Here is a 6,590-nt window from a genome sequence, read left to right as displayed (position 1 = left end):
ATTATTATTATTATTATTATTATTATTATTATTATTATTATTATTATTATTTGCTTTTTCACAATTCCACCAAGTGTGCATATATGTTCCTAATTCTGATCAACATTTCCAACACAGTCCTTTATTTCCATTATAAATTTTAGAGATTTTTCTCAGGTGTTAAATACCACCTATACATGGATTTTATAGAGATTCTCCCTTATTTCAACATTAACTGTGTACTTAATTTTAACTTTCCAGATTTTCTCCCACTGTTCTAACATTATTGTGGTCATTCTAAATAAGAGAGAGTCTTACTTGCTAATTAGCTTACTTGCTGTTCACCACTATGATCTTTGGAATAGTGGTATATAAATAAAACAAATTATTATTATTATTATTAATTTAGAGTTCTTTCCATTCTCTTTATGAAGCAATTAGTGGATTTTGATACTTCACTGTCAAAAATAAGTGAAATGAAATTTCTACTCATCTGTACTAAGGATGTGAAAATATGCTGGTTTTGTTGGTTTTGTGTGGAAATTTCTTTTTCTCTGCCCTGTAAAGTTTTTTCATTGTATACAGTGGGCCCTTGATGTCAACTGGAGTTTGGTTTCAGGACCCTCCTTCCCCCAGGGATACCAAAATCCATGGATGCTCAAGTCCCATGATATTCAGTGGAAGAGTAAAATGGTGTTCCTTATATAAAATGGCAAAATCAATATTTCCTTATATTTTTTGAATATTTTCAAGCTGTGAGTGGTTGAATCTGTGGATAAATAATCTGCGGATGCAGAGACTGATTGTAGTTATAAATCAGCCTTGGCATCCAGCCTGCTGTTTTAGAGACAGGTGGCTTAAAAATAAAACGGGTTGGTGAACAAGCTCCCAAGATTTAGGGCAGCCTTTCCCAACTTGAAAGTTTCTCTGCTTGTTGGATGGTCACTCATCATCCCCATCATACTGTGAGTTTTGTAGTTTATCTTCAAATTGAGGAAAGGCAACTTTGGAAGAATGAAAGAAGCATTTTTGAAAGAATTAATAACAATACTGTCCTCTAGAGGTCAGAGTTAACACTCTCTGTGCTATTCTCTGTAAATCTTATGGCATATGCTTTGGAAAAACACACACACAAAGATATGTAACAAATTAATAAACATGAGCATAGAAAATACATTTATTTGTTTATTTATTTATTTATTTATTATTGAATTTACATAAAAATACATATAAAGACAACCAATAACATTACAGAGAGAAAAAAAAGAACAAGAAAAAGAAAAATACATATAAGACATACTTATACAAATAAAATTATTTTAATGATACTTGATAATGACAATCATTTTGCTTCCCAGCTTCTAATGGTTTCACATGTACAAATGAATTTTCTGACATTCCAATCTCTGTTTTGACCCAGGCTTGGATTAAATCTGAAAGCTGAATTTTTGAATCTCTTAGCTATTTGCATTGAAAGTTTTAAAAGATACATCTGTGTGTGCATGCGTGTCCTAATGTGCAGGTGCTATTTGAGATATGTCCATGAAATTTTGAGACATGATAGTACCTTTACAGCGAATTAAGCCTGACAAGTTGCAGACAGAGAAATCTAGGAGGCTAATCTCTGTGTGTATGATGTGCTAGTCATTTTTATATGCTTCGATATACATAAGGTTTGCTAATAAGTTCTCCTTTTCTGTACAATGCATGGTGTTTGTGCAGGAAAAGCAGGTATCTGGAGAGACCCCCAGGGTCCTGCCACAACTGCTTGTCACAAGACACCTCACAACTAGGAGGATGCTGTGGATGTTATTTCCCACTGTTCCAGTCACCAGTGCCTCAGAAACACCTTTGGAGTGAGAAAGGACTAAGGTACTCTCAGATCATGACCTGCACATTGAAGTTCTGTGGCACTCATCAACCATCCACATACAGACAAATATGTCTCCTCTCTTTATCTGCATCTGAAAATCTTGAAAGATTTGCAAATAGAAACATAACAGGAAGGTCCATCAAAAGCCACCAGAAATGAAAAACAAAGTTTGAGCCCAGCTGAAGAAATCTTAACTTCTAACTCTATGTTCCAATGGAGGCAATGAAAAGCCTTCAAGTACTTGCAGCAGAAGAGGGAAAGTAACCTTGGTATGAATTTTAAGTGCACATCTATGTTTACTCAGCTTCTCCCAACCATTTTATTTAATAACAGATAACATTCTACTTTACTTGGATAGCTTGGATTTTTAAAAGTCAGCCATCTGCATTTATGACAAATTGCCTGCAAAGTGGTTGCAAAGCATGTACAGTCCATTTTAAGTTGATTCTGGTATAAAAAATTTACAGTTTTCCTTCTGCAGGAGATGCTCTCCAGTGTCGAGTATGCATGACCAGAGATCCATCAAAACCTTGTGATCCACCTTTGACCTGTGAAGTCACCACTGAAACAGGAACCTGTGCTTTCGTCAAAGCCTATAAAAGTAAGATAGCTCTGCTGAAATCTGGTATTTTTGCCTGCCTTGCTGTCATTATGTGCCTGCACTCATTGCGCCCACAAGCCTCACTTCTCGTCTATAAACTCCTTTTTCATTTAGTTTAATGGCACAAGGTGGCAATAGGTTGGATACCTTGAAGACTTGTGATTTTATTGGTACAGGTAGCCCTTCTACCAATATAGATCACAAGTATTCCACATGGTTCTTATGAGCACAGTTGCTGTGTCAAATTTGTCATTTGGTGACCAATTTTCTGGATGATGAACTCTCTGTATGTAGCTAGGCTGAATCAGATGATGGACATGCATCCTGGGGACAAAAGCCTTGTGGAACCTGTGTTCTTATGTGATGGTTTTCAAGAATCACTTCCATATCTTGATGAGGCAGCAGCAGACTAGGATTCTGTGGGCAAGATGAAATTGTTAATATATCTTGGAAAGTACTGCTACAGTTACAGAAAGATATTTACACTTTGGACATATAATGAGAAAATATGCCTCACTAGAAAAGACAATGACACTTGGCAAGGTAGAAGACAGTACGAAAAGAGGAAGGATGCACATTATAAGTGGATAGACTCAGTTACAGGAGCCGCAGCCCTCAGTTTGCAAGACCTGAGCAAGACTGTTGGTGAAAGGGTGACTTGCCAATCTCTTATTCTTAAGGTTGCCAGAAGCTGAACTCAACTTGATTGCTATTAACAACAACAACAACTGACAAACTGGAATGTGTCCAGAAAAGGCTGACCATGGTGAGGAAAGCTGTGGAAACCAAACCTTATGAAAAACTACTTAGAGAGTGGGTATGTTCAGCTTACAGAAGAGAAGACTGAGCGATTATATGAGAATCATCTTTAAGTACTGTATCTGAAGGGATGTTATGCAGAAGGCAGAAAGAAATTATTTTCTACTGCTCCAGAGATTAGGACATGAACTAATGCATTCACATTACAAGACAGGAAAAACCATCTAAATATTAGAAAGAATATATTTAGTGAAAAAACTGTTGGAAAAGATGGTCTCAGAGGGGGCTGAACTCTGCTTCTTTAGAAGTCTTTGAACAGAGGTTGGATGAGCAACTTTCAGGAGTTCTGAATAGCAGGGAGTTGGACTAGGTGGTTTCTGTGGCCCTTTCCAACTCATATTATGCTATTATATGAATCTATTATATCATCAAATGATTAGTAGGTTCATAAAAATCATAGAATTATAGAATCGTAGAGTTGGAAGAGACCACGGGGCCACCCAGTCCAACCCCCTGCCATGCAGGAAATCCAAATCAAAGCATCCCCGACAGATGCCCATCCAGCCTCTGTTTAAAGACCTCTAAGGAAGGAGACTCCACTACACTCTGAGGAAGGAGTGTGTTCCACTGTTGAATAGCCCTTTCTGTCAAGAAGTTCTTCCTAATGTTGAGCTGGAATATCTTTTCCTGTAGCTTGCATCCCTTGCTCCAGGTCCTAGTCTCTGGAGCAGCAGAAAACAAGCTTGCTCCTTCCTCAATATGACATCACTTCAAGTATCAAAACAGAGCTATCATATCACCACATTACCTTTGCTTCACCAGGTTAAACATCCCCAGCTCCCTAAGTCATTCTTCATAGGGCATGGTTTCCAGACCCTTCACCATTTTAGTCACCCTCCTTTGCCCACGCTCCAGTTTCTCAAATCCTTTTTGAACTGTGGTGCCCAGAACTGGACACAATATTTTAGGTGGGGCCTGACCAAAGCAGACTAGAGTGGCACTATTGCTTCCCTTGATGTAGACACTATACTTCTATTGATGCAGCCTAAAATTGCTTTGGCCTTCTTAGCTGCCGCATCACACTGTTGACTCATGTTCAACTTGTGGTCTACTTGGACTCCTAGATCCCTTTCACACATAGTCTCGTTCAGCCCAGTGTCCCCCATCCTATATCTGTGCATTTCATTTTTCTACCCTAAGTGCAGTACCTTACATTTTTATTTATTTATTTTATTTATTTATGGTATTTATATCCGCACGGCTCCCGGATGCTCCGAGGAAGGAGCGCGGAAATCGCGCTCCTTCCTGGGCCCTGGAAGAGACGCCGCGAGGCGCTAGTCGCGCACTCGTGGTGTCACTTACAGGGCATGACGTGCAGACGCACAGCGTCCGCTATGTCAATATGGCGGCGGCCATGTGGAACGGCCGCCGCCATTTGTCACGGACTCTGTCCGTGATAGGGTTAGGGGCGTCTGGAAGAGACGCCCCTTTTTCAAACTGGGACGTCCTCAGGACGTCCCTAATGGCGGTCTGTAACCCGCCAATGTCTTCTGATCAAGAGAGCTTTAATTTTGGGGGAACTCATGGTATTCCACAGATTGTTATGATCTCAATTAATACAAGCAGGGAAAGAAATTAGAAAGAGCACAACTACAGAGGGAAGGGCACACAGATCTTTCGATGCATATCCACTAATATTGGCCTTATTCCCACTACTTTTTAAACCTTTTTGCAAATCGGTTTGAACCACATTCAACAACCCTGGTTCCCACTTAATCTGAACCACTGGAGCGATTATGAGAGGGGAGCCATGCGCTAGACCCCATTTAACCTGTGTCTTTTTGACACTGATGCTTTCCGTGTCTTTTTCAATAAATTGATTCCACGCAAGTGTGAACCAAATGTGGATCGGAATTTATTTAAATTTGCCCTTTGGCCAGCTGAAGCAGGTCCATTTTGAATCGATTCATTTGTGAATGTGAACCATAAGTGGGTTATGTTACAGAGAAAAAATGCGATCGGGGCAAATGTAGTGGGAACCATGCTTCGCTGTCGAACCGATCCATCAATTCGGATTGCAAACCGTTTTATTTGTACGTGGGGATGAGGCCATATTGGACACCAGCTTCTGATGGAAATAAGCATTATAGAATGTAAAAGAAATAGTTGGATTCATGCTACATGTTGCATGGCTCATGAGTCAAATGACCCATTTGATTAAAATACTGTATTTTCATCTTCTGCTGTGTAAAACAGATATATTAGCAGCTTATATAAAAGACCACACAATGATGCCAAACTGAAGTATACATTGAGCATTAAATGTGAATTGATTTTCAGATAGAATATTCAGAAGTGTCTTTTATTTTATTTTCCTCCTTTTGTTCTTTCTCATCCTAGATGGAGAGTTGTTTCTGTCAGTACAAGATTGTTGGCCAGAGAGAGGAGAAGCCTGCAATACCAAAGAGGATCATACAGGAGTGGATATCCAGGCTGAAGTCAGTTGTTGCAATGATAAAGACTATTGCAATGAACAAACATAGACAAGTCTAATAGTCACCTGAAAGAGGCTCAATGCATCTAAAGTTCTGTGTGCCCTTCTCTCTGTAGTTACGCTCTTTCAAATTTCTTTCCCTGCTTGTATTAATTGAGATCATGACAATCTGTGGAATACCATAAGTTCCAACAAAATTAAAGCTCTCTTGATCAGAAGACATTGTATTTATTTAAAAAGAACAAATGGTGGCAAAGAAAAAAAAAGTACTTATGTCCCAGTCCCAGTAATAATTATACATGGGTATAGAGTGGCTTAAATACACATCCTTAAAAGACAAGGAACTGCTGCATGCAAACTTGGGTTTGTCCACAAAAAGTCCATACCCACCTCCTAATCACTGTGACCAATTTACACAATATTCTGGATGATTTGTTTTGAATCTGTAGGGAATCTTCGGGGACCAAAACAAAAAAAAAACCACCCCCCTTTTGCCCCCAACCCCCCCCCCCCCTCAAATCTGGATAATCCTGTATGTGGCTGGGCACCCATAGAAAGTTTGGTGAGGAGTTTTTGGTGGACAGGACTGATTGATCCCAGCAAGCTTGGTGAGTGGCATCATGTTTTATGTTCAACCATGATATCAGTGATAAATGTGTAGATCAGATTATCCCCTCCCTCTTCCTCCTCACTTGCCAGTAAGGGGAGAAAGCAATCAGATGAAAGGGTGGAGGAGAGAAAGTGGTAAGAGAAGAGAGTGTATGTGGAGAAAGTGATCTGATGAATAGTGTGTGTGCGTGTGTGGAGAAAGCAATCACGTAAAAGAGATGCTTTATGTTTTTACTGGCTTTAATTATGCTGTTTTAATAACAGTAAAATCTTTT

The 6,590-nt window shown here is 39.3% G+C and overlaps 1 long non-coding RNA gene across 1 annotated transcript in view; it reads left to right on the top strand.

Moving 5' to 3' along the window:
* LOC121928922 overlaps positions 1 to 5,859 on the top strand; it is an 11,425-nt gene extending 5,566 nt beyond the window's left edge. The window contains exons 2-3 of the long non-coding RNA XR_006103597.1: positions 2,334 to 2,453; positions 5,613 to 5,859. This is a non-coding gene — a long non-coding RNA (uncharacterized LOC121928922). The remainder of the gene's footprint in view (positions 1 to 2,333; positions 2,454 to 5,612) is intronic.
* The last annotated feature ends 731 nt before the right edge of the window (positions 5,860 to 6,590 follow it).

Source organism: Sceloporus undulatus, chromosome 1 (assembly GCF_019175285.1).
Source record: "Sceloporus undulatus isolate JIND9_A2432 ecotype Alabama chromosome 1, SceUnd_v1.1, whole genome shotgun sequence".
Taxonomy (NCBI): Eukaryota; Metazoa; Chordata; class Lepidosauria; order Squamata; family Phrynosomatidae; genus Sceloporus; species Sceloporus undulatus.
This window is presented reverse-complemented; position numbering and strand designations above follow the sequence as displayed.